Genomic DNA, 23,026 nt, shown 5'->3' on the forward strand with positions numbered 1-23,026 from the left:
GCAGCAGGCACCACCTCCCACGCTGGACACTGGGAACAAAGGGAGAGACTGGGGAAGAGCAGCAATACCCGCCCTGACAAGAGAACATGCCAGGGACACTAGGCATCCTGAGGGGACACTGCTAGACCACAGAGCACATGCAAAACAGGAGACCCTGCCGGCCACCCAAAGGGATTTTTTAGGAAGCACACCACATACAGAGGGCACAGTACCTTAACAAACGGATCCTCCAACACTAAGGCGTAAGAAACAAGCCCAGAAGCAAAGCTTTGAGATCTGGGTAACCAGGAAGGCTGTGAACAGACAGTTCTGAAGGAACAACATAGCAAGGAGAACAAACAGCCGCTCCAAAGACAATAAGTAACTGGGCTGGACCAGCAGCAGCTGCGCAAGGGTGCAACAAGCGGAGACCTCAATACGAAAGTGCTGAGAGCGCACACAGTCAACACAACCCTTCAAGCAGCACCAACCCAAAAAACGTATTAGGGACTGAGAGAACATCAACCACCACAAGCCCTGGCGGGGTGACCATGTCCCCATCAAAGAACTAAGAACAAAATGTCAATTATGGACTCCTTCGCCGCAATTAAGCCGCCTGCTGCGGCACACAACAGCGCCTGACGAACAAACAACCCCAGATGAAGTAAACCGGGAAGGACCTGTATTGGAAGCCATAGCGGCAATGCGGTCATTTATTGACACAAAAATAGACAAAGTCAAGTCCGACATGCAGCTGATGCGCCAAGACGCACGCAACTTGGCGGAGAGAGTCACCAACATGGAAGCTGGGCTACAGGAGACAATTGAGACAACAAAAGACTTGAAGACTAGGGTACAAGAACTAGAGAAAAGAGTGACAACACTGGAAGGCAGGTCAGAGGAGGCTGAAGGGTGGGCCCGACGCAACAATGTATGACTGCTGGGGATCCCGGAAGGAATGGAAGGCCAGGACCCGACTGGGTTTGTGGAAACACTGATACAGCAAGAACATCGGTGCAGGCCGACTATCACAAGGCTTCACAGTAGAACGGGCCCACAGATCCTTACAGAAGAAACCGCCGCCGGGATCATACCCACGCCCAATGATCGCCAAAATTCTAAACTTTTGCGACAGAGAGATCATACTACGGCACTCCAGGGAAGGAGGAGAAATAACATGGGACAATTCAAAAATAGCAATTTACCCGGGCTACACATCCGCAGTTCAACGCGCAAGAAACTCCCTCATACCGATAAAGGCCAGTCTGAGGCAGTTGAATCTAAAGTACATGTTGATGTACCCATCCAGGTTGAAGGTTATAAGGGGCGAGCAGTGTTTCTTGAAACTCCGGCGGCAGCCAACATGTGGCTGGAGCACAACAACTTGGCTAACGGGGAGGAAGCAGTCACTTGAACGCAAATGGACTAATGGTGGGGCAGGCTCCTGGGACAGCTGAGCCACCTGCCAAGGAGAATGGTGGACTGGATAAACTCAATTCCACGTGTGTTGCAACACGGACATACATCTGAATCGGTCGGTTTGACCACTTGACCGGAGCTCTGAGACCTAACCTATGAAATGTGAAGTGCAGGCCTATTGCCAGCACAATGACCCTTGCACCAAACGACCAGGATGGGGTAGAAGCTGGGCGAGTTTGTTTGGTTTATTTTTTGTTCTTAATGTTACGTCTTAATGTGAATTGCTCTACGAGCACGGCAGACACGGGACAGAGGCTGGGGGTGGCCACAGGGTTTCTGTTCACAGTCCTTATTGCCTTTGTTGCCTTAATGTCTTCAAGATGCAAAATAAAAGGAGGGGTGGGGAGGCCGCAGGCAAAAATAATAACTGGGAAATGGGGGAATATAACTTGGAAGAAATGGCTCCCAGTGGATACCACCTAGGGCACAGGAAGCGACACGGGATGCTGATCAGGGATGGGCACACAGTAAACAATGGCACCACAACTTAAAGTAATGACCTGGAATGTAAGAGGGATGGGCACTTATCTACGAAGGAAAATAATTAAATCATATCTACAAAGGAAGAAGGTAGACATAGCTTTACTCCAAGAAACCCACCTCACGGCAGAAGCTACGAGTACCTCAAAGGAACGCTGAAGGGGTTGGAGGGGGGAACTGCTATGGAGCAACATATTCCAAATACGCAAGGCGAGTGTTCACTTGGGTCAACCCCAGGGTACCCTTTAGACTACTGGTGATGGAAGCAGTTTAAGAAGGAAGATACCTGGTACTGTGGGGAGCTATTGAGCAGACAGAGATCTGTGTAGTGAATTCCTATTTTCCCAACCATGGCATACCAGCACATCTCACCATGCTCTGCGCTAAAATAGCCCAACACACGGCAGGCCTCTGTATATAGGGGGGGTGACTAACTGTGTAAAAGACCTGGACCTAGATAGATCTGAACCGCCACTGAAACAGGTGGAGGCAGCCCCTCAAGCGCTAAATGCTACGCTAGCCCAACTAGACTTGGTGGACATCTGGAGGGAATACCACCCCAATGATAGGGTGTACTCATACTACTCCTCCCCACATGGCCTATACACAAGAATAGATTATATTTTCATAGCCAGGGCACATTTGGCGCAAGTAGAGTCATCACAGTACTTGGGCAGATCGATCTCGGACCACTACCCATTACTCATGCACTGGGTAATGACAGGTCCCAGACCCCCGAAGCACTTACAGATCGAATCTTCAAAGGGGAACTAGGGGACAAATTGGAAGAAAACATAGAAAATAACCAAGGTAATGTAGAACACTGGAGCACAATGTGGGAGGCCCTAAAAGTGCTAATCCGGGTCGAGGTTATAGCGGGAGCGGGAGGTATTAGGAAAACGCTGACGGGGGAATTGGGGAAGAGGAAATAAAGTGTATGGAGAAAAACTCGCTGAAGCTAGAACCAAATGCCAGGAAGAGTGGGGACGGACGGCTCTCTAAATTTGATTACATGACGCACACCACAAGGACACACAGAAAGGGAGATAAAACTGGCAGACTCTTATCATGGCTGTGCAAAAGGGAGCACCCGAGACACCTAACAACTGCACTCAGGGTGGAGGATGGGGTATTGCACAGGACACAACTATCAATAAACGACACTTTTGCAGCCTTTTACCTCAAGCTGTATGCACACGACACCACAATACCGCTGGCAGACATCCGGGACACATTAGAAGAGATAGAACTACCAAAACTAGACACGGCACAGAGAGAGGCATTAGATGAAATAATTACCCCAGAGGATGTGACAGAGGCCATCAGATCCCTAGCGACCTACAAAACCCCGGGAAGTGACAGACTCCCCACAGAATTTTATAAGGCATGTGAGCCGACCCTGACCCAACTACTACACGAAGTGTTCATGGAGGCGTATGAGGAGGGAATCTTACCAAAAAGTATGAGGGAAACTTAATAGTCCCAATCCTCAAACCGAACAAACCAGCAGAGGGCTGCGATTCATATCGCCCATTGGCTATGCTCAACTATGACATTAATATATTGACCACCATAATGACCAAAAGGCTGTCTAGATTAATAGCGAGCCTTGTACATGAAGAACAGAACGGCTTTGTGCCCGGCCGCAACACGACGGCCAACCTACGCAGGTTACAACATATTATGGCACAGACGGGTCAGGGCGAAGAACATTTGGCGGTGATGTCACTCGACACCATCAAAGCGTTCAACTCCATATATTGGGAATGGCTGATAGAGGTAACGAGACAGTTTGGGTTTGGGGAAGGTTTTGTGAGATGGGATAAAAGTACTATACAAGGACCCAACGGCCAGGGTCAAAACGAGCAGAACAGTGTTGTCAGCCTGGGACATAAGCAGAGGTACTGGGCAGGGTTGCCCACTATCACCCATGCTTTACATTCTGGGGCTGGAACCAATTGCAATTTACATAAGAAAGCAGTTTTGGGATGCAGGGATACTTGTGGGCGGGAGATACCGTCTGATCTCACTGTATGCCGATCCCCAAGGGATCCCCAAAACAACGCCCCGACTGTGCTGGAGGTGCTAGACAACTATGCACGCTATTCTGGGATACAGTTTAGTAGGCAGAAGTTGTGCATATTCCCACTGGCGGGTCTAAGCAATATGAAAACCGAGAATCTGATGGGAGTACAATGGCAACTAGACACATTCAAATACCTAGGGGTCAAAATTAGACACGCTAGAACTAACGCATTAACACAACACTGTGGCTGTGATAAAGGGCCTGCGCAACTCAATGAAGTTATGGTCCAAACTGCATCAATCACAAAAAATATCATCCTACCGAGATTTCTATACTATTTTCAAAATGTCTGCTACTATATCAGGTCAACTTTCTTTCGTACACTTGAGGCCCTGATTAGAGAGTTCCTATGGCGGGGGGCGGGGTTCAGCCATAAACTATCACTATCCACACTGACACTACATTACAAAGAAGGCGGCATACAACTCCTAGACTTGGAAAAGTATTACTTGGCGGTGCAACTTAGCCATCTGGACAGAGTCCACACCCGAGACAGGGCTCCTACAATCCTACAACACTTAACAGTCCCGGCACAACTAAAAGAAATCCTATGGATCCCGTTAACTTACTTGGAGAGTTATCCCCATGCTACTAGGGTTGGGAAGGAGGGTATGGAACAGAGCTAAAACTGTGCTGCAACTGAGACAACCATACACACCTGATATTCCAATCATGGCAGAGGGCAAGGTAGAAATTGACCTCCCCGTCATGAGACACAGGGAAATACTGGGGTTGTATACCTGGGAGGACATGTACGAGGATAGCACTTTCAGGGAACTAGAGTCACTTCATGAAAAGAGGGGCTACCAAAGGGGCAATTTCTATGGTACCAAAGAATAAGGCAAGTGGCCAAAGGGAAATGGGCTGAGTGGCCACAGGAACCGTAGGGGACCCCCCTGCTGTCAGAATTGTGCAGCCCGAGCGATGGAGGAGGCCTGTCTCCAGGCTGTATCATCAGTTAACTGATAGGACCAACCCCCGGGGCGCGGCACTCGGGACCAGTTGGGAAAAAGATCTAGTGGAAGCCATTACCGACAAAGAATGGGAGAGGGCACTGAGGCGCCCTAAAGAAGTGTCTAGGAACGCTATGTTCCGTCTAATACAGATAAACGTCTTATACAGAACATATATGACCCCACTTCGGGTGGCAGGCTTCAATAAGCAAACAAGGTCAATATGCCCATGGTTTGGTCAGGAAGGAGCTGGCCTGATGCAAATGTTTTGGGGATGTGAGAAAGTGGCGAGTTTCTGGGCAAAAATAGAAGGAGCATGTGAAAAAGCTGGTGTTAATAGATACAATTGGTCGCCGAAGGAATGCCTCCTGGGTACATACCCCAGGCTAAGCAAACAAACACGTAGTGAAGCTCATGGATTTGGTATGTGTGCTGGCAAAAAAGGACAATAGCAATGGCGTGGAAATCAAAGGCGGGCCCACAATTTGCTGCATGGAGCAGGAAAATGAAACGCTGGGCTGCAGCGGAAACAGAAACTTGGGGAACAAGCCTCACTGGAGGGGAGGGAGAGGTAAGCACCACATACAAGGCATGGAAAGCACTGATAAGAGACATGTTTCTCCCATCTGATGATATGCCACCCTGAGAACGAATGAGAAAAACGCATTATGTATAACACACCATAAGAGGGCATGAGGCAAAATAAAACCTGCACGCTGTTACCCCCATATTGCAAAAGGCTAATTTAGACCCCCAAGCCCAAAGGACAGAATGGAGGTATAATTGGAAGAATAAAGACAGTTAATGTTTGTTGTTGTTTAATTGTTTACAGTTTAAAGGAAAAGAAGGCTGGATAATACAATGCTAATATCATGAATCTGTTTGATCTGTATACTTGACAAATGCCAATAAAAACATTTATATAAAAAAAAGGTATAAAGCAGGACATCTGACTCAGAACCTTATCAAATTGCTCGGCTGTCCATTGAGAGGAGCTTGGCAGAGGAGAGGGGCCAGGAGTAGGAGAGGTGGGTGCAGTTCCGGGGTAGGGGTTGTTTTATGGTGCATAGCCCCTGACAGAGTGACCTCTGTTGTACTGAGAATCCTGCTTTCTGTAGTTTAACAGGGTATTGGGCACGTGTTTTTTGATTAACATGCTCATTTTCGAGCTGTGTGCCGGTCTTGGAGGCCGTTGACGTGTCTTTCGATGCCTGGTCGTCAGTCCCAGAGGATTTCGAGGGTTTAGACATGTCGGAAACTAACTTTACTGTCTGTTTCGGGGGTCTGTTGTGAGGTGATCGCGACGCGATGGCCCAGAGAACAGGGTAATTTCAGACCTCCGCCTTGACACCAGGTGTGTCCTTTCCGTCGGCGGCATTGGTCGATTTTCAGCCGTGGGAGGTGCGCTTTGTGTGGCGAGACTTGGTCGTGCTAGTGCCACTGTGTGTGTCATCCCTGCAGCAGAACCCCCGGCCTGCCTGTTGGGGTCTTGCACGTGGGTATCCGATGGAACCGGATCGCCCTCTACGTTACTGTAGACATCGATGCTGCCGTCACTGGAGGCTCCCTCTGCATCCATGGCGGCCTCGGCCTGCTGTGCCCAGCATTTGGTTTTGCGGTCCTTATGTGTTTTGGGCCTAAAATGTTTGCACGAATTACACTGTCCCTCTGCGTGATCCCTGGGAGACCGATTGCACAGCAGCCTGGAGGAAAAAAACTTTTAATTACTAGACTCCCTCCTGAACATAGCCCAGCGAAAGCTGTGAAAAAAAAAATTTAAAAGAAATTTAACTTTATAACAAACAACTATAGAATATAGAGTTATTAAAAATGCACATTGAGTGCTGAATGCATTTGACTTTACATGGGAAACTGTAAAAAAAAAAGTGGCACATGGAGGAATTGAGCTAGACCGAGAAAGGATTTGCACAATATCAAAAATATATTGAAGCAGAGATTAGGATCTAGTGTCCACTAACAAAATCAACAAAGCATTTCTTTACCACATCTCCCTTTCATATTCATGATAACACTTAATACAACTGTTTTGTTCATTTCTATGCATAAGGAAAATTAAAGAGGGGTGGGGAAAATATATGCACCCAGCATTAGGGGTGTAACGGTATACCATTACAGATTCTGTGAACAGCTTAATTGAACTATAATAACCGTCACATTGTTTATACCACTATACCGTTTTAGGGCCTGCAGCTATTAAGTGAGCATTTTAATCTGATTTGGAAAGGCTGCAGTAAGCAAGTGCTGGGCATTCTGGATCTTGCACTGTGGGATGTGGCGTTTGGCAGACAAGAGCATAGGGAAAGTGAGGCCACATTGGTCACACCATCAAAGCTGCATTTACTACTCGTTCTCTGTGATCAGTAGAGTCGGATTAAAGATCAGCCGATTTGTAGTTTTCCCACCAATTTGAAAGCTGGGGAACTACACATCCCAGAATTCAAAGGGGGCGGGGGGGTGAACTGGATGCCATTCTGATGCATGACCACAAAAAGAGTTACCTCGGTAGACTGAATGAACACTGGGCCTATCAGTACTTTGTGCTAGTATATAAACTGCCCCCCCACTGTCCTCTGTGTAGATTTACACATTGGCACTAGAGTTGTTGCTTCGCTTGATCCTTTGCCTGCCTTCTGCATATGGCACTGGACTCAAGCAGGCAGGACAGATTCTACATTCAATTTGAAGTATCCAGAGCAATGGGGGCGAGATATTTCTCAGGTCTATCTTTGATTTGTGACACCACCCATAAAAGCATTCCTCCGTCTCAACTCACATGACAAGGGTCCTAATGCGCTTAGACCTGGGGAAAATGGTAATGATGGGGCTGTGGTGATATGGTCGTCTAGGCCATATTTGTGCCGATATGTATTTTAACTTTGTCATTTTCAAAAAGATTTTGTGCCACTATCTTTAAGAAGGTAAATGAACATGTATTGCAAGAACCAAGAAAGAAATCAACAGCGCCCACTGAACGCTGTCCTGTTAGGATTATATGGTCAGCGGTGACTCCAACATCAGACCTTTATAATACACCAGGCAGATGGTAAACAAGCTATGGTGATTTGATCAATATGCAACCTTTCGGTGAGTGTGTGTTGGCTATGACATTTTGACAAAAGAAACACAATGACATGGGCTTTCAGACCTCATTTGAGTGACTTTTCTCCCTTTAATGGGATAAAGCGTCATCAAAAAAAACTTTTATGACTGATAGCAGTGAGGGCTCATGATGCCCATGCCATGTGGTTCCAAAATAGTGCAGGTCGAGGCCAATTTTCAAGCGATGACCTGTGACTGAGCAGCACGCTTATTGCTCAAAATATGCATTTTAACACTTCCACTAGTCACTCTTTCATTCAAGGCGATCAACCAGTGAGCGTCATGAAAGACCAAATCTGCAGCCGCCTTAGATTCATGAAGGATCAGCTAAAAAAGTGCAGACAAGTTTCAAAATGCTGACAATTTATGACCTTTAAGAAAATATTTGTTAAGATCAGTTAACTCCACCTGCTGTACCACGATAACCATGATATACCGTAATTTGGCAAGAAGGCTATCAGACCGCCATAAAAGCAATACCGTGACACCCCTACTCAGCATCATGAACTTTTTGACAAGTTGAAAAATACAAATAGAACAAGTGGCATTATTAGGCCAAAAAGAAGCAGCAAATATGTGGCTCTTCAATATACTGGCAACCTAAAGATTTCCCATGAAATCACTGCTAGGGTTTTCAAAATTTACTGGGGCCACTTATGTCACAGGTGCCCTGGGTGGAGGTTGTGTATGCAGTGGCTAAAGTGAATGTTGGGTTTCAGTCCAGATAGGCCGCAGTTCAGACCTCTGGGTTTGCAACGGTTCAGGCAAACATGCTGCAAGATGGGGCCAAACACTGAGGTAAGCAGCCATGACAACTCTCACAGCGAGGATGGACCTCCCAGCACACTACAGGTGAAGAGCGGTGGCAAATAAACAAAGGTCAGGGGTCTGCAAGCTCGGTTTGTGGCAGCGGCAAAAAAAGCCTCTGCAGGCCTCACTTCAAAAAGCAAACCACTTTCTCTTCTAGCAAGAAACATTTGACAGCGATACATGGTTTGTGTGAAATTTTTGGCTTGGCATTAAGGTTTGCAGGGCTGCAAGTTCCAATGGCAGTATAAAAGAAGTGGTATATATTGTTCAAAGCCAGTATCTCTAATGATCATTGGTTTTTGGCAGGTGAATGTCACACCTTCCCATCCTTCTGAGGGTAATGAATAGTTTTAATTAGAGGTGGGAAAGCCCAAGAATTCATGGGTAGAACTGAGAGAGCCGAGTTGTGGGTCCTGGCTTAGCTCTAAGAGCTAAATTCGAGGCAAGCCAGCAAAATATGAATAGCTTGCCATCTGTCTCACCTCCAGCAAACAACACCCATACCCGTCATCCTACCTCCTCAACTCCAACAACAAAAATATGATGTCTGGCATTCTCATCCCTGTCCCCACAACACAAATCCTTACCAGATGTCCTGCCCTCATAACAGGAAACCTTACTTGGCATCCCAGTTTTGGAAGATCGGCATAGTGAAATAAAATGATTTCCAGGACCACACACTTTCCGAAAGATGGGATTTGATGCCAGTCCGCAACACACTTGACATATATTCTTATTTTCGCTGATATAAAGCTGATATAAATGTGTGTTAATGTTTTAAAGGAGGCAAAATAATGCTCTGCTTTAGAACGGCACATCACAGTGTAAACCATGCATTTGAGACTTATGAAAGCTCTCTAGATGAAGTCTCATTATAGTATTCTCCCCTTAAGCATCATTGGAATCTGATCAATACAGTGGCCTGTCCCTTTTGCCCAAATGAAACCATAAGTTCAATCCATTTTATTTTGTTCTGTCCAGAATATCTTCATATCAGGAACACATATTGACTACCTCTTTTTAAACAGGTTTATGTGAGACGGGTTAAAGATGCGCTCCATCTTTGTGTGGTGGGGACTATTGAATTAGCCACGCACAGTATGGGGAATTTACTCCAGGCATGAGGCAGAGACTTAAATATGTCTCCGCTGCGGCAGAAAACTCCCTGGTTCTGGATGGTTGTTTGCCCCAGGTTTTTTGATCAGATCTTGATTTATCTAAGTGGAAATTTATTTTACGGAAAGTGGGCGAAAAGTGGTCTGTCGTGGTGTCTGGCAGTCTGCTTACCACTTTCATTGTTCCAGAAGGCAGAGACTCAGCTTCACTGAGTGCAATAGAGACTACATAACATTTTCAGCGCTGAGGGTGCCCGGAAAGTGGGCGAAAAGTGGTCTGTCGTGGTCCGTCGGGTGCCGGAGGTCGGAGACCAGAGGCACCTTTCAAGAACAGCTTTCCGCTCCTGACTCACGACTCACAACTGAAAACACGGTAAGCGGTGTAAGCCGAATGAGACTTTTTGAATCCATGACAAAATAGAGAAGATTGGGAACTGACTAATCTTGCATATTGTCACCACCCCCCCCCCCCATTGACACGACAAACTCGCCGCTTGCTAAAAGACAATGGCGACAAAGACTCCAAGAAACGTGTTCTGTAGTCTAGGGCCCGAAGTGGAAGACGGGCGTTGACTCAGAAGTTCACGACTGAGACCAGACGGAGGAAAACCACATGGTAATTCACCACTTGATAAGGGAGGGAGTATTTCAACCAACACACAGGCTACACAAGCTAACAATAAAACTGCAGGGCGGACCAACCAGCCGAGCAGTCTACAAAAACTTCAGGCCCAGCTGTCACTGCAGCAGGAAAATCAAGCATTCTCTCTGTACCTGGAAGCTGTGGGATTACGAGGACCAGGAGGCGAGATCTACGCTCGCGTTGCCGGCTTGGCGAGCTCCTTGTGTGCAGGTCCCAGTCCCGCATCCCGGCGACGTTGCATCCACCTCACTGGCGTGCTCCGGAGGGAGGACAGAGCGAGCTGGAGCAGCTGATGCCGAGGAAGATGGTGAGCCAGCTGTTGAGGGCTTGTCAGCGGGCCTGGGAGGAGGCTCGGCAGGGGACCTGTTGGCATCTCCGCACCTGGAATGGGCATGGAGCAGGAGGCGGGACACTGTCGCGGCCGTGAGTGTACGGCTGTGAATGGAGCTCACGTGGCGCCTGTCACAGAGGGAAACCAGGCGAAGAGTTGATCTGCTCAGCCAGGCAGGCAACCGGCCCGTCTTACAACAACCGCACAAGTGCACGCTGGAATAGACAACCTGCAAGAGCAGAACACAGAAAATACACTGGAAAGTGCACCCATTATCCGGAGTCAATCGGATCTCCCACTCACAGATGTCACATCAGCAAGAAATACAAAAAAGAGATCTAGAGGACAGTGAGAAACAAGCACAACATAAAAAAACAATAAGAAATTGACGTTTTCCTGAAAGAGGCAGTGCGAGCAAAAAAAAAAAATCGGCATCAAAATAAAAAAAGGCGGATCAAACACGATCACGTGCTCCGAAGGCTTGAAAAAGCCCACCACAATGCAGATACTAACTGATTTCTTTAAAGCACAGCTGTCCACAAAAAATAAAGACTACAAAGAATTCTGTGACGCCGAAATGCTCACTGCAGTGAAGGAAAGTTTACCATGCTCAAAGCACCGCAAGATTTATAATGGTCCGATTACAATTCATGAACAATTGGAGGTGCCAGAGTCGCAGATATCTGCATTGACAGTAACCAGCGAGACCTTGCCAGAGGCATGGCCAGAAAAAAAACACTGAACACTGTCATAACAGTGAGATTGAGAAGGAAAACCGCCCAGCCAGACCGCCACAACAGAACTCACCAAAGATAGCGAAAAATGGCAAGGCTGTTAGCTGCACCGTAGGTGACAAGAAAAGCACAAAACAGATGTTAACCGATTCAAACGAGGACATAACTACTCTTGTGCTGGAGGATCAACGGCCAGCAATTGAAAACGATTCACCAAGCAACCTGCAGCCAGGTAATCCCCAGAAAATATATGACAAGCAACAAAACGTAGGACAACACTCTGAGAAAGACAACTGCAGTGGTGCAGCTCCCTCAATACTATTGTTGGAAGATGACCTACTTGCAGAGAAAACTTCTCCCATTACAAAAGCAGCGAATGGAAGAACGCGGTTTGAAGAAGAGGAACCACAGGTCACGATCCATGGCAAAAGGAGAAACTCTCTGAAGTATCCTGTCAACAACTCAGCTCACAAAGCACATAGTTCTACCAATCAGTTCCATACGCTGAGAAGAAGAGCTAGTGATCAAATACATACTCCAGGAAAGGGTCCCACTTCGCACACCATATTCACAATCCCTGAAACACCTACAACAAAAAAAACAGATATGCTGAGCATAATGTCTGCAATAACAATAGCCCTTGCTCAGTTTTGTAAACTTTACGAGGCGATTAACGACACTACAAAGGACCAACAAACCATGCAAGCCATGACCTTGACCAAAGTAACGTATTTCGAGGGCTACATTGCCACAAAGGAAGAAAATTAAACCTACGAAAATACAATGGACATGCTTGCGACTCACTTAATGGACAAAATTACAGAAAAAATGGCAAAGCAAGATTTGCACGAAAAAAAAAGACGAATACTACAACCGTAACCAAAGATTCAGGTGCAACGCTCACCTGATTCCCACGGAGGCGCCGACCCGTTCTGGACTGCTACGACTTCTTCCACGGTAAAGCGTAGTGCTTGGAAGATGGACTGGACTGGACCCCTAAACCTCGTCTGTCTGGCCCGTAGAATAATCCTTCTGTAGATGGGAAAAGGGAGTTAACTGTCTGCTAGATTGTGTGTGAGATTCCCCCCTTTTTCCCCTTCTCACCCTCCTCGAACCCTAGCTGTGCCTTCCGCAGACTCTCACCTTAATTTCTGTATGGACGAGCTCTCCATCCTGCTTCTGACGCAGGGGCGCGTAGATTTCCAGTTACTTCACTGGATCTCGGATTTGGCGAGGGTTCGATGTCTGCTTGCCTTTACCAAAATGCTGCCGTAAGTATATAGTTCAAAAGATCAAGTCTTATTTGTCCCTTGGCCTTTGTTTAATTTTCAGGGACTAGGTGAGGAATCCGTGTGGAGGAATGGATTCGCCGAGGTAAGCTCAGATGAAGGTGTGCCGTAGTGGTTTGCTCCGACACCTTAATGAGTGTGTCTTATTTCCACATAGGGGCCGAGGTACGGAAAAGCCAGAAAAGCCACTCCGACCCAAAAAGGGAACTGAGGTCCCAACAAAATTCAGGTAAGACTTAAGGTGAGTAATCTGTCCTTTTGCAATTAGTTTGTTGCTCACCTTGTTTTGTCCTTTTTCTCCGTAGGTCTTGAATGCGACCGATGTCACCTATGGGCGCTGAAAAGGTTGCCGGCGCCACGTGAAGGTAAGTGGAAGCGGCGCGACAGCGTGAGAAGCGGAGCGCTTCTAACTATTGTCTTTCTTTTCCATAGGTGCTGGGATGCGGCCGATGTCGCCTATGACCGTGAAGAGCTAGACAGCGCCACATGAAGGTAAGTGGAATGGGCGCTGCAGCGAGCGATGAGATGCGTTTCTAACCCTTGACTTTCTTTTGCAGGATCGACGGAGTGAAGAATCCGGATGCTGGATGAAGGTAGGTAATGTCCTAATGCTTGCCTTTCTCTCCTTGCAGGTGTTCCAGGTGCTGGCGGGCGTGGCAGGAGCCAGGATGCAGGAGCCGACTCAGTGAGCGTCCTGCTGCAGATGCAGAATAACGCGAAGCACGTGTGGCCATCCGGGCATGGTTTAAATAGCCTTGGAAGAGCTTCAGGTGAGTGTTCTTCCACTGGCCCCACCCGAGTAAGAAAAGAGTTCCTGAAAGAAAATAGTTCCTCCCCAGCCTTAGTTGGCTTGGAGCTTCAGACAGCATGGTCTGCCTCGGGTGAGTATGCAGCATGGTCTGCTCAGGTGAGTTCACCCAAGCATTACCATATGTTCTGCCATGATGAGCCTGGCGCCTATGGCGCCAGGACAGATGCCTTTTATGAGCCTGGCGCCAAAGGCGCCAGGACAAGGTCCAAAGAGCCCCTATAGGGGTTTGCTGGGTCCTGCTTGGTGAGTATGAAGTCTGCTTCCGGGGACGCTGGGCCTGACCTGGCTCCTCGGGAGCAGGCATCATGACATCAGGATCACAAACGTCAGCAATCATTGATCTAACTTACGACAGCAAAACAACATCTTTGCAAGGACCCAGGCCTACAAGAGCAGGAATTGAAAGCACAGAAACAATCAAAACACCGGCAACAACCAACACACCGACAGTGGTACTAGTCTTGGACAAAAAAGCAGCGATCTGCAAGAATGATACAGAGGCTCCCGAGTCGGCATATTCAATATTCGAAAAAGCAAACCCAAAGACTAAGGCAGCTGCAAGCAACATTACCACTTTAACGTATGAAGATGCTGAACAATCAAAAAACAAAACCAACACGCAGGCTCAATCGCCAACGATGAGAATTCCAAAAACAAACGTGGCCTACATACAATAAGTAGTAAGGAGCAGCAAGCCAAACCAAATCAAGTGAGAACTGATTCTCCAAAATCAGTAGCAGACTTCCTTAAAGATGACACACTAATGAACGTCCGCGTTTAATCGAACGACGAACCACCGCAAGCCACGATACCTATTGTTAAGTTCACAAGACAACGTACAAATGGACCTCTCAGACGTTGAAGCATCTCCAATCTTGAAAGAAAAAAAAAACAATAAATGCAACCTACGAAAGAGACTTCGAAACTTTAGAAGAAAGATGCAAACGTTTAACCAACAAAACAAGGCAGAAGCAAGAAGACCCAAGTCCAAATAGACCACCAGCAACGAGAAACAGGAGTAAAACAACTTGATACTAATGATGAAAGAAAAACCTCATTGGAAAGGAATACGAAACCTGCCGCAGAACGAAGAAAAGAGTCAAACACAGAAAAGATGCCAAGACAAGAACCGCCGAGAGTTGCACAGAAAGTTCACTACAGATCAAGAACAGAAGTCTACAAGAAATTAAGCGATAAAAGAAAAGAAATAAAATAGACACTCAAAATGGAACAAAGAGCCAGTAACAAGAATGACCTGATCTTAAACAGAAGATCAAGTTCTGTCCATCTTCCATCAAACCTCTAAACTGAAGGATATGAATTCAGAAGACCTGATAATTGTCAAACCTTGGCACAACCATCACAGAGCGGCAACGCTTTTACACATCGGATCTGCCACAACATACAAACTGATTTACAAAAGCAAACAAGAAATGTATAGCCTTGGATACAACTTGGAAGAATCAACAAAGCAAGATGGTCACACAAGAAAGAGAGAGACCAACAGGACGAACGTAGAGAACGACAAATACACAGAACGCAAGAACGATCATGATAAAAATGAAAAGCGCAAATCTGCAAAAGGACATGAAAAAGAGCACGTAACGGGAAAGCGTCACAACGACACAGAGACAATCAATACGTCATACGAACCAAAAAAAAAACAAAGAACACGCCACGAAGGTCAAAAACATGAATGCAATTAATACCTCCCACAGTAACCGAGCAATAAGAGAACAGAGCACAAAAAGAACACATAGTGCAGCAACAAGAACCATTTCGCAAACAGTACAAAACAGTCAAACTCAACAGGAATTGAGTCATAACTCAAAACAATAAACAAGGAATCTGGGCCTGGTTACCAAAAGCACTCACAATGCACCGAAAAAAAATAGCAATCCGTGAACACAGACTGCAAGACAACGTCAACTCAACAAGAAGAAGACCATCTCTACAAAGTAAAGCTATGCTCGTGGAACACACGAGGATACTCCCACTTGACTGTTCAGGGAGTGGTCAATCTTGGAGAATATGACATCATAAGTCTCCAGGAGACCTGGTTAACACATCCTCCGACCATGGAAGGTTACCAAATCATACTAGCCCCAGCAACTAAAGGACATCTGGGATGACCCACGTCAGGACTCATGATTGCATGTTGCAACGGATGTGGGCTATCCATTGGAACAACCCTGATTGCAAGCCTGTCAATCTTGGCAGTAAGTGTCACCTGGAAACAAAAAAATAACAAAAAAGACACATTAAACAAGGCAGTCATCGCCAACACCTACTGGAACCCAGCCGCAATCGGCGAGGAAAGATTCATCTCAATGTGCGAACAAGTAATTGACGAGGCAATGGCTAGGCTGTTGGTGACCTCTTTAATAATATGTGGTGATCTAAACACAGTTTGCAAAACTCAGAAAAGAAACCGAGTAAAAAAACCACTACTCGCCAGCAGAACAGCGAGGTAGAGCATGGCTCAACTTAATTCAATCACGTGAACTGCACAATCTTGATGATGCCTCCACACAACCAAACAGAACACCAACCTGGGAGCGAGTGAGCAGACTCGGCTCAGACAATTGACTATATTTTTGTCTCCCAGCCGTTGCCACGTGCTACAGCCTCGTTTTTAACGTTTGACGCGCAATCGCTAGTGACCACAACCTATTGGAGACATGCTGGCTAATTCCAAGCAAAAAGAACCTTCGAACAGGTCCTCAAACCGAGACCAATATTCAGGGATCTTGGCTCAAACTGAGTGTTTCAGCAATCAAAGACCCAACACTAAAATACAAAGCAAATGTTCAGTTGGAAGAAATCAAAGCAGTTGATTACCAACCACTGCTAGCGGCATACATGCACCCAAAAGCACGCCAGAAGATCACAGGAACCACAAAAAAACATATTTACAATAAAGATCTAGTCAGTGGGAGACGTGAATACAGAAGAGCAATGATGATAGCAAAAAAACAGCAATCAACATCAGAGGACAATGCAAAACAATGTTTTGCAAACAGAGTACAAAGCTTGCGTTCAAGCCCATCGAAACAAACTATCAGATGGACGCAGAAGACATTACAAAAGCGCTAATAACGAACAATCCCAGAGACTTCTGGTCCCTATCGAGAGCCACAGAAAATCCATTGGAAAACTCAATACCAAGCAATATCAATCAGATCACTTGGGAAAATCACTTTGCCGTAGGGTTCAAATCCGTCACGACTGAAAACACGGGAGAGTTCCAGCATAGCACCTCGAAGTGGATTAACCTCGAAAATAAAGAAGACATCTTAAAGGTTATCAATAAGATGAAAATTCAAGGGCGCCTGGACCTGACAGGATCACTAATTTTGAACTTAAGGCGCACCCCAAAGAATGGGCTGACCTGCTAAGTGTAATCTTCCGGCGCTGTGCAGACATGAGATCACTGCCCTCATCATGGACAACAGCAACGATAATTCCATTCTACAAAAAAGGGGACATAAAGAATCCCCTAAACTTCTGGCCGATAGCCTTGCTTGATGCTATAGGAAAAGTCTACGGATCCTTACTTTTAAAGAAATGTCAAATCTGGGCCGCCTCTGCAAACTGCAACGATCATCTGCAAGCAGGCTTTAAGAAAAATGCTGGGACAGCTGGAAACATATGGGACAGCTGGAAACATATTGATATTCAGCATCCTGAAAAGCAAAGTTTTACAATTTGGTCAATGTCTCTTTGTCGTGTTTGTAGACTTTGCGCAAGCGTTCGGACCGCATCGAAAAACATTGACTTTGGAAGAAATTAAAAGACTGGAACTGTCCAGAAGACATTTTAGCTCCCATTCACGTCTGTCATCACAAGACCTCGGTGAGGGTGCGCCTAAGTCGAGAAGTAGACTTATCGGCTGAAATTCCGATCACACATGGAGTCAAACAGGGATGCCCTTTGGCATCAGCTCTATTCCTAGCATATATAGCGGACCTCCAAGAAAGTACAAACATGACTCGTGCTTTCCCGCCAAAAATTGGAAACACAGCGATCAGACGACTTCTCTATGCCGACGATCTCACATTATTCGACCAGACACCAATAGGATTGCAACGGCAACTCAATGAACTTCTACATTACACAAGTGAAAACTTCCTTGAAATTAACAAAGAAAAAACTAGTCTTGATCCTTCAAAAAAAGAAAAAAAAACTGAAGACACAAAATGGCTCCTTGGACACTCAAAAAAATCGAGATTGTCCAAAACTTCAAGTATCTAGGAGTACAACTAGACAGTTCGAAAAATGAAACCACCATGCAAGCAGTGCTTCATGAAAAGATTAAAAAACTAGCTGCTCAGGCAAAGGCAATAGATAGAAAATTCGGGAAGTTTTCGCTAATACCGATAATTAATTTCTACAAAATGAAGGTGGTGCCTGCTGTAACATATGGCACCGAGGCCATGCCAACTATACCAAAGAATAGCTGGCCCAAATTAGAAGCCTCATTCTGGAGATCGGTGCTCAAGCTACCAAACTACTTCGGGAGTTGCAATAAGACGGGAGTTGAGTCTTCAGTCCGTGGAGTGCACAGTGAGTTGCAATGCTTTAATGCTGTACAGGAAGTGCTGAATGGTCGTCAGCAATGAAATCTTCAAAATGATTAAGTGTGAGATGGACGCAGGCAAAGCTGCGATGTTAACAAACTGGCAAAAGGAAATCACACTCCTACTTGACACCATTGCCTCAGACGAAGATGAACTCATTCACAATCCATACAGAATCTTGCGTAAAATTAAGGAAGCAGACTGGGCAAAGATGACTGAAACAGCGGCCAAACAAAAACTTACTTCACACCTACCTGTCAATACAAAAAAACTGAATGAGATGCAAAACTTCATAAAGAAATTTCCAAACGGGCATGCAACTTGATACTAAGAGCATGTCTTAATTTGCTAGAAATTAATGAAATTTTGCACATCAGAGGTCTAGCACAAACATCCAGTTGCTGATTTTGTCATGACACTTCGCCTCCACCACAAGAAACAATTTGCCATCTCTTGATGCTCTGTTCCAAGCCTCACGTAATAAGACAACACTACATATCTCATGTGGCAGGACCAAACTCCCTGCTAGAGGAAGAAACGTGGTGGTGCAGGCTTATAGGAGGTTACAGATTCAGCTGGCAAATCGCGACAGCAAAAATGCTGGAACATATCGTGAACAATCTGAACGAAAACCAGCGACTCTTCAGAAATGCTGTTGCAACAACATAGAAACAATAAACTCAAACGAAACGATTGAAGCAAGTCAACAGACAAATTTGAATGGACACCAGTATTTTAAAAATCTTATTTTGATTAGACAAAAATAAAAAATAAATTAAAACAATTATTTTTTTCTCAACCTCTTCATTTGACTTTTTAATGGAGTATGTGATGTTGCATTTTTAACTATACTAGTGCGTTTTCCTTTTTATCCTCGAGTTTTACATGTTGTAATTTATTGTATATGACTGAAAAAAAGTTTAATGAAGATGACTTAATATATATCTACCAACCTGACACATAAAACTTTATGTAAAGCAAAAAATTAATTGTAGCTTTATTTTCACCATCCTGAACGGAACTGTTAAACGTAAAAGAACGCAAAATCCTAAACCAGCCAATGGGTTTTTGCAACTGTACTATCAAGGCAGACGCTCAACAATGCTGCATGAAAAGGTCAGCTATTTGTAGTCAATGTTTCACACAGTCTCAGAGCTGGTTTTTGTGCACAGCTTCTAGCGAGTTTAGGAACTAGGGGAGTTATCCTCAATCTTTAAGCAGTCCCAAGTGCGAACAACGTGCAGCATTCACATTTCCCGGCTGTTGGGAAATTGATGACAAAAACAAAAAGCGCTGTGTGGCAAGCGGATAGATAGCCCATTGCTTAGACAGGCATCCCAGTTGCCAAAGTACAGTGCGGTATGCAACTGCCTAATTCACAAACTGGGTACTTCGCAGAGAACCCCATGGCAACTAACTGCCTGGGGGATAAAATTAATTGTTTTGGCGGGCTCTTTATACAGTGAAGGAAAATGCTCCAGGCAAACCCTCTTACCCACCACACAGTATGGCACATCCTATATTACAATTCAAATGATCAATATTTGCATTATCTTTGTAGTTTTGCCAAGGAAACGAGAACCATCAAAGTGGAGTAAATTGCCCCCAAAAAAAAATCAAAAGATTGGTGATGTGTTAAATGAGGTGTTCTGGTTGCATAGGAGGTTACAGTTTGCCCGCAGCAGCATATAAATTGAACCAAAGCGATGGGCAAAAGCACGTAGTGATATTTCTCTAATCTCCAAAGTGTTTAAAAGTCAGATGTTGTTCACAGGTCAACCCGTTGAAGGTAACAGGGGCTTAAATTTTTGGTACGTGTTTAACGTGCTCCCGGTTTAGTCAACTCCAGGTACAGAGGTTTCTGGGACAGTGACAATTAGGAGCTTTAGGGCTAATGACGTAATGAGCCTCTCAAAGTGAAGGTGAGTTGACCAGTGCGTAAAGGCGGAGCTGTGCAGTTGTGTGTGTCTCTGTTTGGTCACATACTCGTGTTCAACACTGTAAAGCTGCTTGTTACCTCAAAGCACGGGCAGCGCCTTTTCTCTTTATCTGTACTGCACAACCTGCTTATATCTCCATGATCCCGTGACCGGTTATTTTATTACTTTACTTTACTTGTCCTCTCCTGCCACCAATCTTCCCCATTTGAAACCACCTTTCCTTATCCGCTCCGCCTCAGACATAAAGCACCCTAAAACGTATCATCTACCGGAACCGGAAACTCAATTGCAAGGATACCTTAATGATAGCGACTAGTTCCTATTTGAGAAACGGACCATAGTAACTGCCCGCCCTCTCTTCTTCACGTGACTTCCTACGTAATCATTGTAATTTTTCCCGGAGCACAGAAGCGGTTCCAGTGCAGTGCATTGCAGTGTTCTCTGCGTTTACTCCTCACTATCTGATGTCAACGTGACATGCATTTGAATCAGTAGGGGAACGGAACTAGACACTAGGCAGGGATGGATGGAAACTAGACACAGCTGACGAACTAGACACCACCGCAGAGAGTGCTACCAGAGTCGGATGTGAACTAGACACTAGAGCAGACACTTCAAACTGTGGCATCCCAGGAGGGGCGTGAGAGCCCAGCATGAAATGTAAAACAAAAAAAAACCTTTATGTATTTATTGATTTGTTAATTTTAGATTGGAGGAAATGGGCAGTGGCAGCTCATATGGTCAGACTGGACCATAAAACGGCCCTAGGCACCAATGAAAAAGTGACCAGCAGTTGCAAATGGATATTCAGCCCTTTAGTCACAGACTGTTTGAAAAGTGCCCAAGGGGGTGTTTTTTGTTCAAATGTAAACAAATTGTGATATTTAAAGAATATTTATTCAGCAACAATGGTCAAAACTACTAGCTACATAGTGAAGTAACTCCTCAAACTGGCCGACATTGGCCAAAAAAGTGGCCCATTTTGACTGGCCTACACTAGCATTTTTGGTACGGTCATTGCCCTATAGACCAGTCCAAGCCTCGTGCCTCATCCATAATGGGTGAGGGGGCGCCCACCCACTGGCCCCCTCACCATTATGGAGGAGCCGAGGAGCCAGCCCAGTGAAACACTGAGCACTCCCTCAGCTGCTTTTTCCAGCTGAGGGAGGGCTCCTGGGCTGGCTGAACTGTCAAAGGGAAACACCGTTTGCCTTTGACAGTTCAGTTCCCCAGCCGCACATGATCACTGTGTCATGCAACGCTGGGGGCATTTTGCTTCGCCAGCCTTGCATAGCTCATTGGAAATGCTGGCTGGGGCACTGCTTGTGCAAAGGGGGTACTCCTGCTCCTCCTCGCACATATGGGCAGAGCAACCTGGAGCGAGGCATTTTAACAACCACGCGCAGACTCCTGCAAAAGGTACCTTTATGGTGATTTATTTTTTATTTAAATATGTGTATGGATGCGTGTATGCTTGTGTTATGGGACTGTGGTGGGAGCAGGATGGGCGGGAGCACTGGGATAGTGGTGAGAGCAGGTGGGGGAGAGCCCAGGGTCTGTACTGGGAGTAGGGTGCAGTGATGGTGTGCAAAAGTTCATCTGGCACTTTTGGGGGGCCTGGCCTGCCCAAATTTTGCTCAGGGGGGCCCAGGCCAAAAAAGTTTGAAGACCACTGCACTAGAGAGTAGGGGGATCTCCAGTCACTCTGCAAGCCTGATTCCACTGGATCTGGGAACGCGGGATGCGAGGAGGCCCCAGTCTACAGAGGAGGGAGGACAATTGGGCACAGGAGTAGGAGGGAGCACTTCGAGGAAGAAGGGTGAGGTGCATGTTTGCAAAAGTGCCATTATGAGCGGGCAGGGGAATACTCTGGAGACAGCTGCTGCGGGAGGTGGTGTGGGGGTGCAAGATGGTGTACGTCCTGCGCCTGGGAAGAGTGATACATTGGGCGGTAAGGGGACCCATGGGTCTACAGGGGGTGGTGGTGCTGCATCTGACAAGGGGTCCCTTAGGAATGCGGGGGGGAAAGGTGGGAAGAAGAATGACGAGTGATGGTGTGAAGGGAAGTTGGGTACAGGTGGTGGTCACCAGTCTCTGGCGGAGGGTTTGGCAGGTGTTGGTGTTGATGCTGGGAGCAGTGTTGATGTTGGGAGGAGGAAGTTGAAGTCTCTTGGCGATGATAGTGAGGCACTGCTTCAGAGTAGATCCCCTGTGGGTCGGAGGGTGGAGTGCAGTGGGGGTTCTGGTGGTGGACAGCAGTATGCGAGTAGGAGTGAGGCTGCTGTTGAATCCATGGAGGCAGAGTCAGGTTGGCAGGTGGTCATAAAGTCGGCGAAGCCCGATCAAGATCTTAGTGGTGTTAGCCCTTTTGTGGTATCTGAGTGGGTCCGGAAAGGAATTGGTGCTGTGCAGGTTCAGGTAATTAGTGGGGGGTGTTTGTTGGTTAAAGGTGTGGGTGAGGTGACCAGGAACAAGGCGTTGGATTTGGGATGTCTTGGTAACATCCTGTTTCCGTGTCAGAACAGGGTGGTGCAGTATGTAAGGGAGTGATTTATGGGGTACCTCTTTGTGTGCATGATAAGGATATGGTGAGTTCCTTGCAGGAGGTTGGGGTTTTGGAGGTGTGGAGTTTTGGTAGGAAAAATCCTGATGGCGGTGTAATTTCTATGACTGTGG

The 23,026-nt window shown here is 46.2% G+C and overlaps 1 protein-coding gene across 3 annotated transcripts in view; it reads right to left on the reverse strand.

The window, feature by feature from the left end:
- FASTKD3 (FAST kinase domains 3) overlaps positions 1 to 23,026 on the reverse strand; it is a 661,001-nt gene that overhangs the window by 590,682 nt on the left and 47,293 nt on the right. The window contains exon 1 of one of the 3 annotated variants that reach the window (XM_069613726.1): positions 20,428 to 20,646. The exons of the other annotated variants lie outside the window; for them this stretch is intronic. The gene's annotated coding sequence lies outside the window, so the exon portion shown is untranslated. Of the gene's footprint in view, positions 1 to 20,427; positions 20,647 to 23,026 lie in introns of those variants that run through there. 3 annotated transcript variants of the gene reach the window in all.

This window comes from Ambystoma mexicanum, chromosome 5p (genome assembly GCF_040938575.1).
Source record: "Ambystoma mexicanum isolate Mex_15411 chromosome 5p, UKY_AmexF1_1, whole genome shotgun sequence".
In the NCBI taxonomy this organism is placed as follows: Eukaryota; Metazoa; Chordata; class Amphibia; order Caudata; family Ambystomatidae; genus Ambystoma; species Ambystoma mexicanum.